Source organism: Lagenorhynchus albirostris, chromosome 2, assembly GCF_949774975.1.
Source record: "Lagenorhynchus albirostris chromosome 2, mLagAlb1.1, whole genome shotgun sequence".
Classification (NCBI taxonomy): Eukaryota; Metazoa; Chordata; class Mammalia; order Artiodactyla; family Delphinidae; genus Lagenorhynchus; species Lagenorhynchus albirostris.
The window spans coordinates 185,449,362-185,466,378 of NC_083096.1; the positions used below are offsets into that span (position 1 = coordinate 185,449,362).

At 57.1% G+C, this 17,017-nt stretch overlaps 1 non-coding gene across 1 annotated transcript; it reads left to right on the top strand.

Moving 5' to 3' along the window:
- Positions 1–1,284: 1,284 nt before the first annotated feature.
- Positions 1,285–1,391, top strand: LOC132516653 (U6 spliceosomal RNA). The gene has a single exon (XR_009539460.1). It is a non-coding gene; the product is annotated as a U6 spliceosomal RNA (small nuclear RNA).
- Positions 1,392–17,017: the final 15,626 nt, after the last annotated feature.

A 17,017-nucleotide genomic window follows, 5' to 3' on the forward strand; every position in this document is an offset into this window, starting at 1 on the left:
AAGGGTAGAAACTTCCAGTTATAAGAAAAATAAGTACTATGGATGTAAGGCACAACATGATAAATGTAATTAACACTGTATGTTATACATGAAAGTCGTTAAGAGGGTAAATCCTGAGTTCCCATCACAAGGAAAAATTTTTTTTTCTATTTCTTTAATTTTGTACCTATATGAGATGATGGATGTTCACCAAACTTGTGGTTCATGTTCATGATGTATGTACGTCAAGTCATTATGCTGTACACCTTAAACTTATACAGTGCTGTATGTGAGCTATACCTCAATAAAATTAGAAGAATAAAGAAAGTAAACCCAGCCACCTGACAGAGTTTCCAGGAGCCAAAGCTGGAACAATGTGAAAAAGAAAATAAATCAAGTCGTATTGGGTTATAACCAAAGTATAAGGTAAATATCATTGTGCATTAAAGCACACCATCAACAGAGAGAAAAGGCAACCCACAGGATGGGAGAAGATATTTGCAAATCTTATATCTGATAAGCGATTAATACCCAGAAAATGTAAAGAACTCCTACAACTCAACACCAAAAATAAACAACCCAGGGCTTCCCTAGTGGCGCAGTGATTGAGAATCTGCCTGCCAATGCAGGGGACACGGCTTCGAGCCCTGGTCTGGGAAGATCCCACATGCCGCGGAGCAACTAGGCCCGTGAGCCACAACTACTGAGCCTGCGCGTCTGGAGCCTGCGCTCCGCAACAAGAGAGGCCGCGATAGTGAGAGGCCGCGCACCGCGATGAAGAGGGGCCCCCGTTTGCCCCAACTAGAGAAAGCCCTCGCACAGAAACAAAGACGCAACGCAGCCAAATATATAAATAAATAAATAATTTGTTTATTTAACTAAATAAACAACCTAATTCAAAAACTGGGCAAGGAACTTGATAGACCTTTCTCCAGAGAAGACACGCACATGGCCAACAAGCACATGACAAGATGCTCAGCATCACTGATCATCAGGGAGTGCGAGTCAACAGTACAGCGAGACACCACCTCACACCCATCAGGATGGCCACTACCAAAAAACAGAAACCAGGGCTTCCCTGGTGGCGCAGTGGTTGAGAGTCCGCCCACTGATGCAGGGGACACGGGTTTGTGCCCCGGTCCGGGAAGATCCCACATGCCGCGGAGCGGCTGGGCCCGTGAGCCATGGCCGCTGAGCCTGCGCGTCTGGAGCCTGTGCTCCACAACGGGAGAGGCCACAGCAGTGAGAGGCCCACATACCGCAAAAAAAAAAAAAAAAAAAACAGAAAACAAGAAGTGTTGGTGAGTGCTCACTTCAGCAGCACAGATACTAAAATTGGAACAATACAGAGAAAATTAGCATGGCCCCTGCGCAAGGATGACACACAAATTTGTGAAGCATCCCATATTTTTAAAAAAGAAGTGTTGGTGAGGATGTGGAGACATTGGAACCCTCGTGCACTGCTGGTGGGAATGTAGACGCTGGTGGAAGACAGTACAGAGCTTCCTAGAAAAAGTAGGCATAGAATTACCATGTGACCCAGCAACTGCAGTTCTGGGCCTATTCCCCAAAGAATTGAAAACAGGGCCTCAAACACGTGTTTGCATACCCGTGTTCATAGCAGTGTTATTCAGAGGTGTTAAAAAGTAGGAAAAATAAACAAATGTCCGTCAATGGACGGAGTTGGATAAACAAAACATGGTGTGTGTGTGTGTGTGTGTCTGTGTGTGTGTGTGTGTGTGTGTGTGTGTGTGTGTGTATGATGGTTAATATTATGTGTCCACTTGGCTAGGCTAAGGGCACCCAGACAGCTGGGTGTGACTGGGATAGTGTGTCTGGAGGAGACTGGTGTTGAATCTGAACACAAGTAAGAAAGGTTGCCCTCCCCAATGCAGGTGGGCATCATCCCATCTGTTGAGGGCCCAGGCAGGACAAAAAGGCAGAGGACAAGCTGTCTCTTTGCCTGACCTGGGACATCCATCCTTTCCTACCCTCAGACATCAGCGTTCCTGGTTCTCAGCCTTCACGCTCAGACTGAATTACAGCACAGGCTTCCTGGGCCTGCAGCTTGCAGATGGCAGATCTCCTCCTCCTTCATAATCACATGTCAATTTCTATAATAAATCTCCCCATCTTGGGCTTCCCTGGTGGCGCAGCGGTTGAGGGTCCGCCTGCCGGGTACCCCGGTCCGGGAGGATCCCACATGCCACGGAGCAGCTGGGCCCATGAGCCTGCGTGTCCGGAGCCTGTGCTCCGCAATGGGAGAGGCCACAGCAGTGAGAGGCCCGTGTACTGTAAAAAAAAAAAAAAACTCCCCATCTTATACCTCAATAAATAAATAAATAAATAATTAAAACCTCATCTCTATATATTTTACATATATATATTTTTTAATTTATTTATTTTTGGCTGAGTTGGGTCTTTGTTGTTGAGAGCAGGCTTTCTCTAGTTGCAGCGAGCAGGGGCTACTTTTCAATGCGGTGCGCGGGCTTCTCATTGCGGTGGCTTCTCTTGTTGCAGAGCACAGTCTCTAGGGCGTGCAGGCTTCAGTAGTTGTGGCTTCCAGGCTCTAGAGCGCAGGCTCAGTAGTTGTGGTGCACAGGCTTAGTTGCTCTGTGGCGTGTGGGATCTTCCCGGACCAGGGATCGAACCTGTGTCCCCTGCATTGGCAGGCGGATTCTTAACCACTGTGCCACCAGGGAACCCCTACATACATTTTTTATATTATATATATAATTGATTTCTCTGGAGAACCCTAATACAATATACAATAGAATTATTATTAGCCAGCCTTAAAAAGGAAGGAAATTCTAACACCTAATACAACATGGATGAACCTTGAGGACATCGTGCTCAGTGAAATAAGCCAGTTATAAAAAGACAAATACCGAATGATTCCATTTATGTACCATCCCTAAAGTAGTCAAATTAATAGAGACAGAAAGTAGAATGGCTGTTGCCAGGGGCTGGGGTAGGGGGTGGGGAGTTAGTGTTTAATGGGGACAGAGTTTCAGTTTTGCAAGATGAGAAAGTTCTGGAGACAGATAGTAGTGATGGTTGCACAACAATGTGAATGTGCTTAATGTCACTGAGCTGTGCACTTAAAACAATTAAAATGGTAAATTTTATGTTATGTGTATAACCACAATAAAAATAAATATGTATCCATGACTCCATATTGATACAAGTGACAGAATAAATAAATAAATGGAAGAGTCAAATATTCCATACAGAAGAATTCCAAATAATTGATGTAGATGTTCTACCCTCAAGGAAGGGGGCACAACCCCCCACTTCTTAATCGTGGTTGGCCAATACTGACTTCCTTCCAATGGGCAGAGAATGGAAAGGCTCACCGCCCAGTGATCAGGGCCAGGGTCACAGTGGTGAGCCATGTTGAGGGCATTCACCCTTGACACTTGCAACGAGAAGGGCACTGTACCTCTCTGAAACCCACAACCCCACCAGACAAATCCCAACAGAGGAACAGGCTACAGGATGTCCTGACCAGCACTCAAAACCATCAAGGTCACCGAAGACAAGGAAAGTCTGAGAAACTGCCGCAGCCAGGAGGCGCCCAGGGAGAACAATTAAACTTACTGTGGGATCCTGGAACAGAAAGAGGATGTTAGGTAAAAACTAAGTAGATCTGAATAAAGTGTGGACTGTAGTTAATAATGTGTCAATATTGGGTTATTAATTGTAGCAAGTGTACTGTACTAACGTAGTTCCTCATAATAGAGGAAATCGACCGTGAAGTGAAGTGCATGGGAACTCTCCGGAAGTCTCAGCAATTTCTCTGAAAATCTACAGCGATTCTAAAAATAAAGTTTATTTTAAAAAAGAAATCCAGGGACTTCCCTGGCGGTCCATTGGTTAAGACTCCGCGCCTCCAATGCAGAGGGACTGGGTTCCCTGGTCAGGGAACTAGATCCCACATGCTGCAACTAAGACCCAGCGCAGCCTAAATAAATAAATAAATATTTTTTTAAAAAGAAGAAGAAATCCAAATACACCAGTAATCGAAATTATGCCATTTAAAACAATCGCCACTTTAAAAGCGACTGAATTGCCTAAACGGATAAAAACAAAGTCCAGGCGCTCCCGGTCCACAGACACAGCCTACAGAAAGGCTGGCCCTCCCGGTCCCCTGAGCCCCACGCCGGGCGCGTCCCGGAAGCCCCGCCCCCCTGCGCCCAGCGCCCCACGCGCTCGCTGGGTCTGGGGTAGCAGCCTCAGAACATCCTTTTCTAGCAACCCTGCATTGCTCTAAAAATAGATCATGTATTGATCCACAAAGAAATCTCAACACTAAAGATCAGCCTCAAACTGACCACATTCTCCAACTACCGAGATTTCGATTAATTTCTAAATCAAGACCAGAGGAAACAACTAAGAACTGAAAAGGCTTGTTTCCGCGAAGAGCGGGCGGGATGTACTGCGAGTTACCAGCCCTGAAAACTATGGATTTTAGCAAAATCACAAGCCTGTCTGGGAACAGGTCGCCGTGGCCTTCCGGGGTCTTCGTGGGGAGTGCCAGCCCGCCCGCCCACCCGGTTGGGCGGAGTCCGGAGCTGAGCCTCTCAAGCCCCGGCCCAGTTCCCGACGCTCGGCCCCGCCCCCGCCCTGTCCCACGGCTCTACCCTCGGTCCCGCCCCCGGCCAGCCACTAGGCCCCGCCCCTGCCTATCCCCAGGCCCCGCCCCCGATACTTGCCCCCGCCCCTTCACCGTCACGTAGCTCTTCCCTAGGACCCGCCCCATCCCCGGCCCGGAAGCACCGCTTCGGGCGGCCGCTCCGCGCGTGTGCACCAGGCGGCGCTCGCGGGCCGCGCGGAGCTCAGACGGGGATCGCTGCTGGATGGGCACAAGCGTTTGAGGGCGGCCCTCCTGGGCTTGGAGCTGGGCAGGGTCGTCTTCCCAAGCCTCCTGCCCGGCCACTCTCCATCCCGCCTTTCAAAACCCTGCCCTCGAAGCCTCATTCTTGGGTTCCCTCAATTGTTAGAACAAAAATAGGCATAAGTATTCACCTGTAAGGCGGCGAAGGGCCAGCCTGCCGAGGGGTAGCGGGGAGGGGAGCGGGGGGCAGGGTGCCGACCGGGAAAAGTGGAGCCACCGCTCGCCTTGGGCCGACCCCTGACCGAGAGTTCAGACCCCCGGAGAAGCACCCCCGTCCCCAGGCAGCCCTTTGCACCAGGCAGACCCCCACCCCGCCTTTACACAAGGGCAGATGTGGGCCCTGAACCTCGTCGTCCTGAGACCCTGGCCAGCCGTGCTCAGGAGCTCGGGCCCACTGCTCTGCTCTGCTGCCGTGTGACCCAGTGTGACCCCTGCTCTGCCAGGCCCCAGGCTGACCCTGGCATCCCTGAACCCCCTGCTCCCCTGCAGGGCTCAGGGGCTCCTCCTCCCTTGTCCTCTTCAGGCTTGTTTGAATGTGACACCAGCAAGGTCATTTTGTCCAAAAGCTAAAAGAGGTTTCGAAGATGCAGCAAGGACCTCAGACCCCTCTGGTTCCAGTGGGCCCAGCAGCCAGAGGGCGGCAGGAGCCTGGAGGTCTGTCCTGCACCAAGGGGACAGACTGGAGAAGTTGAGCCCGCCCCTGGCTGGCCTCTCCGCAGAGCTTGGCCTTGGGGGCAGCACCCATGGGCTTCGCACAGGGCCGTTTGGGGGCGGGGCAGGAGCGGGGCACGTATGGCCCTGGCCTCAGCAGTGCCCACAGTGGTGCCCAGTGAGGTTGACCCACGGCACCTCATACTCACAGACTGTGGGGGCTTCCTCCCCATGATCTGTCTCAAAGGTCTGGACACCTCAGTGCCCAGGGGCTGCTGGAGGGACAATAGGACAGGACAGACAGGCCCTTAGAAGTCTGATTCGCAGGCTGAGCCACCCCCCGGGAACCCCAGAGCAGGCCTGGGCATGAGCGTGGGGCATCTGCCCAGGGGAATGTATCGGGGCCCAGCGGGGCCCAGATGGACCTCACAGCGAGAGCTCCAGGGCCCCAGCTCCAGACAGCACCCCTCCACGTGCCCAGCCAGGCCTGCTGGTTTCCAAAACACCCAGTGCCTGCCGGCCTGGCTGCCCCAGGAGGGACAGCTGGGGGCCAGCACATGCTCCGTGCTTGGCCTGCACCCCTGCTGCCTGAGGTCCCAGCGCACCACTTCCTCTTCCCCCTCCTTGAGCCCCAAGCCTTCGAGCCTCCAAGACCGCGCCCTGGGACTCCACCGGCTCCAGGCCCACTGGCCTCATACCTGCCTCTCATTGCCCCTTCCAGGCACCACTTGCATCACCTCCCGGGTGGCTGGTGGGCTGGGCCTCAGGGACAGGACTCTTCACAAACAGCCCTCAGGCAGGGCCCCTCCCCAGGGGAGGAGAGCTGCGTCCTCAGGATCAAGGTCCCATGGCTGAGGACTGCAGGACTGAGACGCCGGGGGGCCTGGAGGTGGGGTGCTGCAGGGGGCGCGGGGACCTGGGTGGCCCTGCAGAGGATGCATGCCATCCCCCCACCCTGTGCCTGCCCCTGGGCACGAGCAGTGGTGCCCAGCCTGAGTGTAAGCACAGGGCCCAGTGACCCCCCTTGCCGTCCCTGCTGGCCCAGCCCACACCGAGCTGCCCCCACAGACACCCGGGGGCCCACCACCACTTCAGAAGTCAGCTTGGGGGCTCTAGGTGCTGGAGATGCCCCTGGGTCCCAGCAAGCTGTTCCCTGGCAGTTCCGTCGGCCTGACGGGCTGGACTCATGCCTGGGGCAAGGGGCAGCTGGCCCAGGCGAAGCCAGACTCTGTGGGAAGGAGGATGGGAAGGGGAGGAAGGGGAGACCGGATGGGGGTGGGCCCCCCTCCAGGCTGAACAGTGTCCCCAGGTGCCCAATGGGAGTAAGGGGGCCTCCAGGGAACCAGAGCCCCGCCCATTCTGCTGACTGCTGGCTGTGCTGCCTTTCTTCCCGCCAGCTCCAGGCTCTGCCCTGGCTGAGAGGGCCCTCTGCTGCCCGGGAAAAACCAGTAAATAAGAATGTGCTGTCAAGAAGTGGAAGAGAGGGTGGGGGTGGGGGGCAGCGCCAGGAAGGGCCCCCATCCTTCTGAGGCGCCCCCAGGCCCAGCAGTCAAGGCCTCCCCCTTCACTGTAGCCCTCTCCTGCCTCCTGGCTGTGTTCACATGTACCATCCCCCAGGCCACCTCTGGGACCCTGTAGTTGCCTGGGTCCCCGCCTGGGATCCCACCCCATGCTGGTCCCTGCCACCCTGGCCACACAAACCTGTTGTCTACAAAGTTCCCACCTCTGTCTGGGGTTCTCCTGCCGCTCTCTCCTCACCCCTTTCCCCAGTGGGGGGACATCCTCAGCTACCCATGCTCCCCCATGGCCCCTCACTGGCCCATGGCTCTCCACGCCCATTGCAGGCCTGGTTCTCGGCCAGCATCTACAAGCGTCTTGGGTTAGAAAGGTCCAGGACACAGCACATTCTCCCCCTACCCCACCGGAACTGCCCTCCCCAGCTGCCCCTCCCATCCTCCCGGCTTGCTCACAGTTCAGCTGTGTGGACAGACACCCTGATGTCACCCCTGACTCCTCTGTGCCTTCTCCCCTGAACCAACACAAGCCCCATCACTCCAGATAGCTGGCCCTGTCAGGCCTGCCAGCACTGCGCTGCCCTCCACAGGCTCACCCGCCCTCAGGCAACCAGAGGGGGTCTCACCCCTGCTCAGACCCCCCAGTGGTCCCCATCACCTCCCAACAGGACCTGCCCTCCTCACTGCCACAGGACCTGAGCAAGCTGACCACTGCCCAGGTAAGAAGGACTGAGCCACCACCACGGTCTCCTCCCAGGACTTACATTTTTAAGAAGTAGCTGATAAATGCCAATGGCCTTTTTTTTTTGCCATTGAGGAAAATTCATTCCTCAAATTCATACGGAATTGCAAAGGACTCTGAATAGTCAAAACGATCTTAAAAAATAAGACCAGAGTCAGAGGACTCAAACTCCCAATTTAAAACTTATTACAAAGTTACAGTGATCAAAACAGTGTGGTACTGGTATAAAAACAGACATGCACCAATGGAATAGAATAGAGAGCTCAGAAATAAACCCTCACACTTAGGGTCAGATGATTTTCAACAAGGGTGTCAAGACCATTTGGTGCGGAAAGGACAGCTTTTTCAACAAATGGTGCTGGGAAAACTGGATATTCACATGAAAAAGAATGAATTTGAACCACCTACCTCACACCATATACAAATATCAACTCAAAATGGATAAGACCTAAATTTAAAGGTTAAACTATAAAACTGGGCTTCCCTGGTGGCACAGTGGTTGAGAGTCCACCTGCCGATGCAGGGGACACGGGTTCGTGCCCTGGTCCGGGAAGATCCCACATGCCGTGGAGCGGCTAGGCCCGTGAGCCATGGCCGCTGAGCCTGCGCAACCAGAGCCTGTGCTCCGCAACGGGAGAGGCCACAACAGTGAGAGGTCCGCGTACCGCAAACAAAACCCAAAACAAACAAACAAAAAAACTTAAAAACTCTTAGAAGAAATCATAGGAGTAAATCTTCAATAACATAGATTTGGCAATAGCTTTTTATTTTTTGTTTTGGTTTTGGGTTTTTTTTTTTATTTTTGCATTTTAAAACATATGTATTTATTTATTTTTGGCTGTACTGGGTCCTCGCCACTGCACATGAGCCCTCTCCAGCCCCGGTGAGCAGGGGCCACTCCTTGCAGTGGCGCGCGGGCTTCTCAGGGCAGTGGCCACTCCTGCCGTGGAGCACGGGCTCCAGGAGCACGGGCTCAGCAGCCGTGGCACGCGGGCTCCAGAACGCAGGCCCAGCAGCCGTGGCGCACAGGTCCAGCCGCTCCGCAGCATGTGGGATCCTCCCGAACCAGGGCCCAAACCCGCATGCCCGCACCAGCAGACGGACTCTCAACCACTGCGCCACCAGGGAAGCCCTAGCTTTTTAGATACAATGTCAAAAACACAAGCAACAAAGAAGCAAGAAAGGAAAAAGAAATAAATTGGACTTCACTAAAATTAAAAACTTTTCTGCATCAAAGGACACTAACAACAGAGTGAAAAAACAACTGACAGAATGGGAGAAAATATTTGCAAAATTACATATCTGGTAAGTGTCTCATGTCCAGATTATATAGAGAACTCTTACAACTCAAAACCACCACCACCACCACAACAAAAAACAAGTTCAAAAAAGGGCAGAGGACTTGAATAGACATTTCTCCACAGAAGACATACACACGGCCAGTTAGCGCAAGAAGAGACGCTCGGGAGGGGATATGGGGATATATGTGTACGTGTAGCTGATTCACTTTGTTATACAGCAACTAACACAACAGTGTAAAGCAATTATACTCCAATAAAGACGCTAAAAATAATAATAATAAAATTTAAATAAAGAGATGCTCAATGTCCCTAGTCACCAGGGAAATGCAAATCAAACCACAATGAGATACCACTTCACACCCACTAGAATGGCTAGAGTCAAACAGGCAGATAGTGACAAGCCTTGGTGTGGGTATGGAGCTCTTGGAGCCCTTGAGCGCTGCCGGTGGGAATGTAAACTAGCTCAGCTGCTGTGGAAAGCAGTTTGGTGGTTCTGCAGGTTAAATATAGAGTCACTGTATGACCCTGCAATCCCACTCCCAGGTAAATACCCAGAAGAATTGAAAACAGGTGTTCAAACAAAAACGTGTACACGAATGCTCACAGCAGCGCTATTCACAATAGCCAAAAGGAGAAACAGCCCGAATGTCCGTCAATGGATGAGTGGATAAACAAAGGGTGGTGTATACACACAATGGACTCTTCCGCCATAAAAAGGAATGAAGCGCTGACACCTGCTACAACATGGATGAGCCTTGAGAACACGATGCTCAGTGAGAGAAACCGGACCCAGAAGGACACATGCTGTATGATTCTGCTTGGACGAAGTACATACAGCAGGTAAATCCTTGGAGATAAAAAGCAGATTCGTGGTTGCCGGGGGCTGAGGGGAGGGAATGGGGAGTGACTGCCTAATGGGGGCGGGGTTTCCTTTTGAGGTGATGAAGATGCTCTGGAGCTGGGTGCAGGTGGTGGCTGCACAGTGAGGTGAACGTACTAAATGCCGCGAACTGTACGCTTCCAAAGCGTTTAGCGGTAAGTTTCACATTAGGTGTGTTCTACCAAGATTCAAAACCAAGAGTAGTTCATGGGGCAGAACCCTATCTGGGGGGACCTTTGAGTCACTGGGAGTTCTTGAGGCGTCTCCCTTCTGACAGGGAATGGGGGCTGCCCTGCGCGGAGGGACTTCCCGGTGGAGACCCCACGGGCCAAGCTGAGCGGGGGCCCGGGTGGGAACCCTGGCCTTCTGGTCGTGAGAATGAGTCCCTGCCCCCTCGCAGGGAGGGGCAGCACGGTGGGGTCTTTTTTTTGGAAAGGACAGTCCTCCAGGGTGGGACTTGAGAAGAGACCACAGAGCAGTCGGGACAGGGTGCAGGCCCAGAGGAAAGGCCCTTCCTGCCAGGCACCCCGGGACAAGGCTCTGTCACCGTGTCAAGCCCTGGGCGGCCTGGCTGGCAGAGTGATGTGGCACTTTGTGACATGATGTGGCAGGTAACGTGGCATGGCAGATGCGTGGCATGATGTGGCATGCTGCCCAGTCCGTGGTCACAGGTGACCGCCCAGGGTGGCTCTGGGCCCCTGTGGCCTTGAGGAAGTGCATCCCTTCCCCTCTGCTCCGTGGCTGCCCTCCTGCTGGAAGTGGCCCTGCGTAGCGTCTTCATACAACATGACCTCAGGCCAGCGTCCTGGGGTGAGAGGGCTGTGCCCGAGCACGGGGCCCAGGCTCTGGGGCCGACTCTGGGCTGCCCCTCATGTGGCTGGACAGGGCAGTGAGCTCAGGAAGGCTTCAAGGGCTGCAGGCACCCCCGAGGCTGGACCGGCCACCCTCCTGCCTGCTGGTGTCACAGGTGCAAGCTGGTTACCCGGCCGGTGCTGGTGGAGCTGAGTCCCAGGGTACCTTCTGCGGGGCGAGGAATCCCCAGCACAGCTGGGCGCTCTCCCCAGGCGGGGCGCAGGCAGAGGGAGGCGAGGGGAGCTGGAGACCAGGGCAGCCCTGGCAGCAGCCCCCCTCTTCCCCCGGAAAGGTCCCTCTGGCCACCACCCCAGCAGCCCCCGCTCCTGTCTGCGGCGGGAACTAGGGGCCGGGCAGTGTGCAGGCTGTCCCCGCTCTGGGGACCGTCAAGGTTTGGCTCCGGCCAGGATGGGGGAAGAAGCCCCGGTCACCCTGCACGGGCCTGCGGCCCACCAAGCCAGTGTGCCCACCCGGGTGTGTGCTGCTAAGCAGCTAGGAGCCTGCCCCATCTTCCAGGCCCCAGGGGCGCTTCCCTGAGCCTGCCCAGGCCTCTAGATAGCACCTGAGGACAGGAGGCTTGGCCAGGCTGGGGAGGAGGTGGGGCCCAGAAGGGGTCTGGGGGCTCAGAGCCCCTAGGCCTCTCTGGGGCAGTGGCCACCTCTGGACCGGGCCTCCTCACCACCCCTAGGTCCCTCGGCACGCAGCGGGCTCCCAGTTGCAGACCCCACCTACTCTGGGCACTGAGGCCTCCCTGGTCCCTCATCTGGTGCCCGCTTGGGCTGCCCTCTCTCGTCTGTGTCTGTGTGCGGGTGTCAGGGCCTGGGTGTGCCCCGCTCCGACCCTGGGCTCTCCCGGGGTCTTGGCGTCTCTGCATCACGCCTCCTCTCCTTCGGGTCTCAGCACTCCCAGCCCCGGCCCAGGATGCGCCTAGGGCGTTTCTGGCAGCTGCGCTCCAGGGCTGGGCTGGTGACTGCCCGACCTTCTGCAGGCTGCTGCGGGAAGCGCCAGCGTAGAACAATCGCAGCCTCTCTGCCAAGGGCGCCGCCCAGGCCCGGAGAGGAAATGGGGCTGGGGGCTGGGCCGGGCGGGAGCGCCGGCCGCCCCATGGGGCACCCTCGACGCCTGCCTGGGAGTCCCTGGAGGCTGCAGTGGGGGGTGGGGCGGGGCGGAGCGGGGAGGCAAGGGTTGCCCAGCCTCGTCCCTCCAGCCTGTGCCCCAGCATCCGGTTTCAGGATGGAGCAGGCCAGAGGATGGGGGTGCCTGGCCTCAGCTGGGAGGAGCCGGAACCTGGGCTTTGTGGGCCTTGAACCCCACAGCCAGCAGTGGCTCGGTTTATGAGTGTCTCAGTTGTTGCCCAAATCCTGCTGCATTTCCATAGTGTTTTTCCCCTGCCCGGCAGCCCTCCTCCTCCTGGTGACAACATTCACCTTTGCTCGGGGACGCTGCATGTTGTCCCAACAGAGCCAGTGGCCCTTCCATCCCCTGCCTCCAGGGCCACGTGAAATCTGAGTGAAGCCTTTCAGAGCCTTCCTGGGGTCCACACACCGCATCCCAGAGCATCTGGAGCGCTGTAGCTGCTTAGCTGGGGGAGTGGGAAGGCAGCCCCAGCAGGCACCTCCCCACCAGACAGGAGGCATCACTGGGGAGCCAGAGCCCACTGGGAGCCTCGCCGAGGCTGAGTGTCTGAGCCAGTCAAGTGCCTCTTTTCAGATAAGCTATTTAAGCTTCTGCCTCTTGCTGCCCTGAGGCGGGGCTGATCCAACCCGGGAGTGTGTTAGTGTTGTGTGTATATCTGTGGTGCACGCGTTTCTGGGGGGATGTGTGGGGATTACCCCTCCTCACTCATGGTTGTATCTTGCTTCCTTAGAGAGGTCTGTGTTTTCAACCAAAGATGCCTCACTCCACGACTGACATTGAAAAGCCCTCATTAGGTTTGCTGTGGCCCCAGAGCCACCCATGGAGCCAGGCTTTCCCGCCCCAGGTTCTGCAGCGAGACGGGCCTGATGCAGCTGCCCCGACGAACGTCTCCCAGGAAGGCAGCGAGGGCGTTTGCGGGAGCTGGTGGTCTGAGCTGCCGTCAGCCCCCCAGGACGGCCCCCTCTGGGAGTGGCAAGGAGGCCACCTGGGTCTTCCCTCCTGTGTCTGCCCCTGAGGTGCAGCTGCCCAGCGGAGAGCAAACCTCCCACCCCCGTGCGGGCACCCCCCTCCACCCCAGGTGCCACTTCCTGATTCCCCACTGACCCCCATGTTTTGGTGCCCCCCACGAGGGATGTCTGGTTTACGAGCAAAGGTGGGTGACAAGGAGGGTCACAGGCTTGGAGGTCAGGTCACGAGAGGCATGGTGGGGGCTCGGGGCCAAGGGACGAGTCATGGGAGAGGGAGGGGGAGGGGCTGCTTCCACTGCCCAGGGGAAGGGGCCCAGAGGTCCCTCAAGGGCTGCTGGCGACGAAGGGGCAACAGCCAGCACCTCCCCAGGGCCGGGGAGGTGCACTCTGCCCGCCATACCAGCTTCCTGGGCTGTGATGCCCGCGACCTGGTCGGCCACTCCCACCTTGGGCCTGGACCCTCCCCTGGGCCCCCTGGCACCCACGCCGCAGCGCGCTCCCTCTCTGCCTGCCAGGGGGGTCTGCTTGACTGTCCCCTTCCCACTGCCCACCTTGCTCTCCCCACGCCCCCCAGCAGACCTGCCCCCCCGTCAGTGGGCTCGGGGACCTGGGCCACCCTGGCACCCAGTGGGCACACCCCTCAGTAAGTTCGGCGGAGAGAAGCAGGAGCCGCCTCCCCGTCTGACCCCGTTCGCTCCCCGCCAGCCCGCAGGAGCTAATCAGGCCTCTTCTGGATTACCTACATTCCGCCCCTCCCCCCTCATCCTCTGTCCTCTGGGGCGCGGAGGCCGGGTCCGGCCCGCAGCTCACTTATGGGAGGACAAGCAGATAGCGCTCTTCCGGACAAGGCAGACCCTGCGGGAGCCGCCCCCTGCAGCCCTGGACCCTCAAAGCCAGGCTTGGAGCGGGGTCCCCAGGAGCAGTCCAGTCTTGTGCACGGATTGTTTGAATAATTCAGATTTTAAAAGACCTACTTTCCTGTCAGACCATTTCCTGCTAGAGAGCAGATGGGGCCGGGGCATCTGAATTATGCATTCGTGCTCCCCAGGTTTTTAGCGAAACTGGGCTCTGAGCCAGGCACTGGGGCCCAGCTGGCCTGGCCCTCGCCGGATGCACTGAATGGGTGTGGCCGTGGACTCAGGACCACAGGCTGGTCTCTAAGCCGTTTATCCAGCGAGGGAGGGAGTGTTGCCGAGAAGTCAGGGGAAGCCTGGGTTCCTGGCCAGGCATGAGCTCTCCATGAAGGGGCCCTGGTTTATGCCCCACCCCACCAAGGAGGGGCTGAGTGGCGGGCAGGTGGGGGCCAAAAACCTCAGGAGGACTGGGCAGAAGGGATGGAGGGTGGGACAGGGAGGGCAGGGTCCCCTGAGCATCCTTCAGACCCCTAAGGTCTCAAAGGCCCTGGCTAGAAGCTAGAAGCTCCTGTGGGCTCCTGAGAGCCGACCAAGGCCCAGGGTATGTGTGTTCAAGGCCGAAGGGCCCTGCTGCCTGGGGACCCTGAGGCCTGTGTGCATCACATGGGGACGATGGGGATGAGGCCCTAGGCCGTGCAGGGAATCTGGGAATGAGGGCCCAGCCAGTGTCCCCTGTTCCCTCCCCCCTGCCTTCCCCTCAACTTTGCCCCTCACACCCTGTCCATGAACACATAAACAGTATTCAGACCCCAGCCACAGGGCAAGTTCCAGGGAAGGACCTGCTGTACCCTGCAGACCTACAGATTAGCCAGGGGCAACAGGGCTGCACCCCATAACCTCAGACAGCTAGGGCAGGCCCTGGCTTTGTGTCCTTATGTGTGGCCTTGCCCTGTGGCCCTGATTAATGGAGGATGGGCCCAACCAGGCTAATGGTGGCCTGTGCCACAGGGAAGCCCTGGGCCAGGCCTGCCAGCCCTCCTGCTGCTCTTAGGTGGGCATGCAGGGACCCAGGATGGGGGTTCTGAGGGTCCCCCAGGTCTCCTGCCATCCCCACAGCAGCACAGAGTGGGCTGCATAGAGAGCACTCACCCCACTGCTCGCTTCCTTCACCCTTCCTGCTCCCCCCCACCCCTTTTCTCCCCCCCTCCTCATCTCTACTTTTCCAAGTCCTGGACTTAGGTGGGAATAGAGTTAGGATGGCATCAGACCTGCTGGATTCTGAGGGATGCCCCTCTCTGACCCCAAGTCTGGGGCCTTGGGACCCACCCGCCAAGGCTGTGCCATGGCTTGCGGGATCTCAGTTCCCGGACCAGGGATCGAACCTGGGCCCTTGGCAGTGAAAGTGCCGAAGTCCCAACCAGTGGACCCCCAGGGAACCCACCTCTTGAGCACTGGGCAGTGCTGCTGTCTTGTCCGCCCGCCCTTGTCCTGGACACAGTGACCACTGTGTTCTGACTCTCCCCGCTCCCCCGCCCTCCCCCCCACTCTGAGTTGTGTCCCCCTCACTTGGAACACAGAGCATTGCCTGCTCATAAACATTCCTTGAGGACCCACTGTGTGCCTCACACCCTTCTTGGCGGGTGGAGCAGTGGGCAAGGGAGTCCAACTCGGCCTTCAGCAGGGGAGCAGGGCAGGAGCAAGCAGCCTGGTATGAACCACGTGAGGCCACAGGAGCCAGAGCAACACGGGGGGCCGAGGCGGGCCGGGGAGACCCCCCCCGGGGCAGATGGAGCCCCAAGGGACAAAGGCCAGAGGGTGGAACGCAGTGACTGAGTGTTTAAGGAGCGGAGAGGAGCCAGATGCTGGGCAGTGAGGAGGACAGAGCAGAGGGACCAGGGCAATGGATGCTCTCAATGGTTTTAAGCAGAGGAGTGATTCAGCTGGCATTCTGTCCTCACTCGGCTGAGCAGGGTGGACATCTCTGCTGCGGTCAGCGCCCAGGCAAGGTGGTGGTGAGCATGGGAGATTGGTTACAGATGGGGGGGGGTCTGTGTGTGTATGCAAACACGTATGCTTGTATTGTATATGCTCCTGAGCTCTGTGCACTGACCGGGACTAGAAGTAATGCCACTCCAGTAGCAGCACGCACAGCTTGCGCCTGGATCCTGTCTTCTAAATACCATGCCCCACCGAAAGGAAACAGGGCTCCTTGGAGAAATGGTTGAGTTCAGGGTGGGGCAGGGATTTTCTTGTGCCAGGGATTGAGGAAGGGCACAAGAAATGGTGGGGACATGTTTGTGCAGGAAAGACCCGTGGGAGGGGGAGGGACAGGGAGTACAGCCCTAGCGTGGGTGGGAAGGCATGGGCTCCATGCTGGGGTCCAGGGCCACCCTAGACAGACAGCACACAGGCATATGGACAAATGGGCTGCAGCTGCGAATCAGGCTGGGGGGCGGTGACAGGACCCCTTGAGGTTTAAGGGGACAGCTGCATTGCTGGGTGTGTCCTCCTGCTTCCTTCAGCCAAGCTGTGCAGGCCTGGAGGAGGGCTCCTGGATTTGGTCTGGAAAGGGCAGCATAGGGAGGGCTGGGGGCAGGAGGCTGAGCTGGCTGGAAAGGGGTGATGAGGGTTGGAGACCGCAGGCTCTTGCAGTGAAGAAGTCCATGGGGTGGGGAGGAGTCGGAACTGGGGAGGCACAAGTCAGATGGAGAGGTGGGAGTTGGTGGGCCTAGGGCTCCATCCATGGACATCCAGGAGGTTTCTGAGGACACTGGAAGCTACAGGCTGCTGACAGCTGACCCATCTCTCCACCTCCTTCCCCTCCCCCACTAGGGGGTCTTCGCTTCTCAGCTGCCTGGCTGACTCAGCTGCATTTGCAAGGGTGGTCCATCTGTCCCTCCTGACACTCTTTCCCGTGGTCACACCTCCCTGCTCAGGTGGCCATTCCTGACAGGAGGGCCTTGACCATCGAGGCCACACTTCCCACACCTGGCCAGCTCACACGAGCCCCACGGGCACCTCCGAGGACGGGCCCTGACCCCGTACTGCGGGGCGTCTGCTCCGCGGACAGGCGGAAGCCGTGAGTCCCTGAGGCCGACCTGGTCCAGCGTGGGTGTTGATCAGCCTGCGCTGGCATATGCATGTGTGTGCGGGGTGCAGAAGGCAGATGTGGGGCGCAGAGTGCGTTACGGGGCGTGTGTGCTGGGCGCATGTTCGGGGTGCAGAGAGCCTTTGCTGGGCAG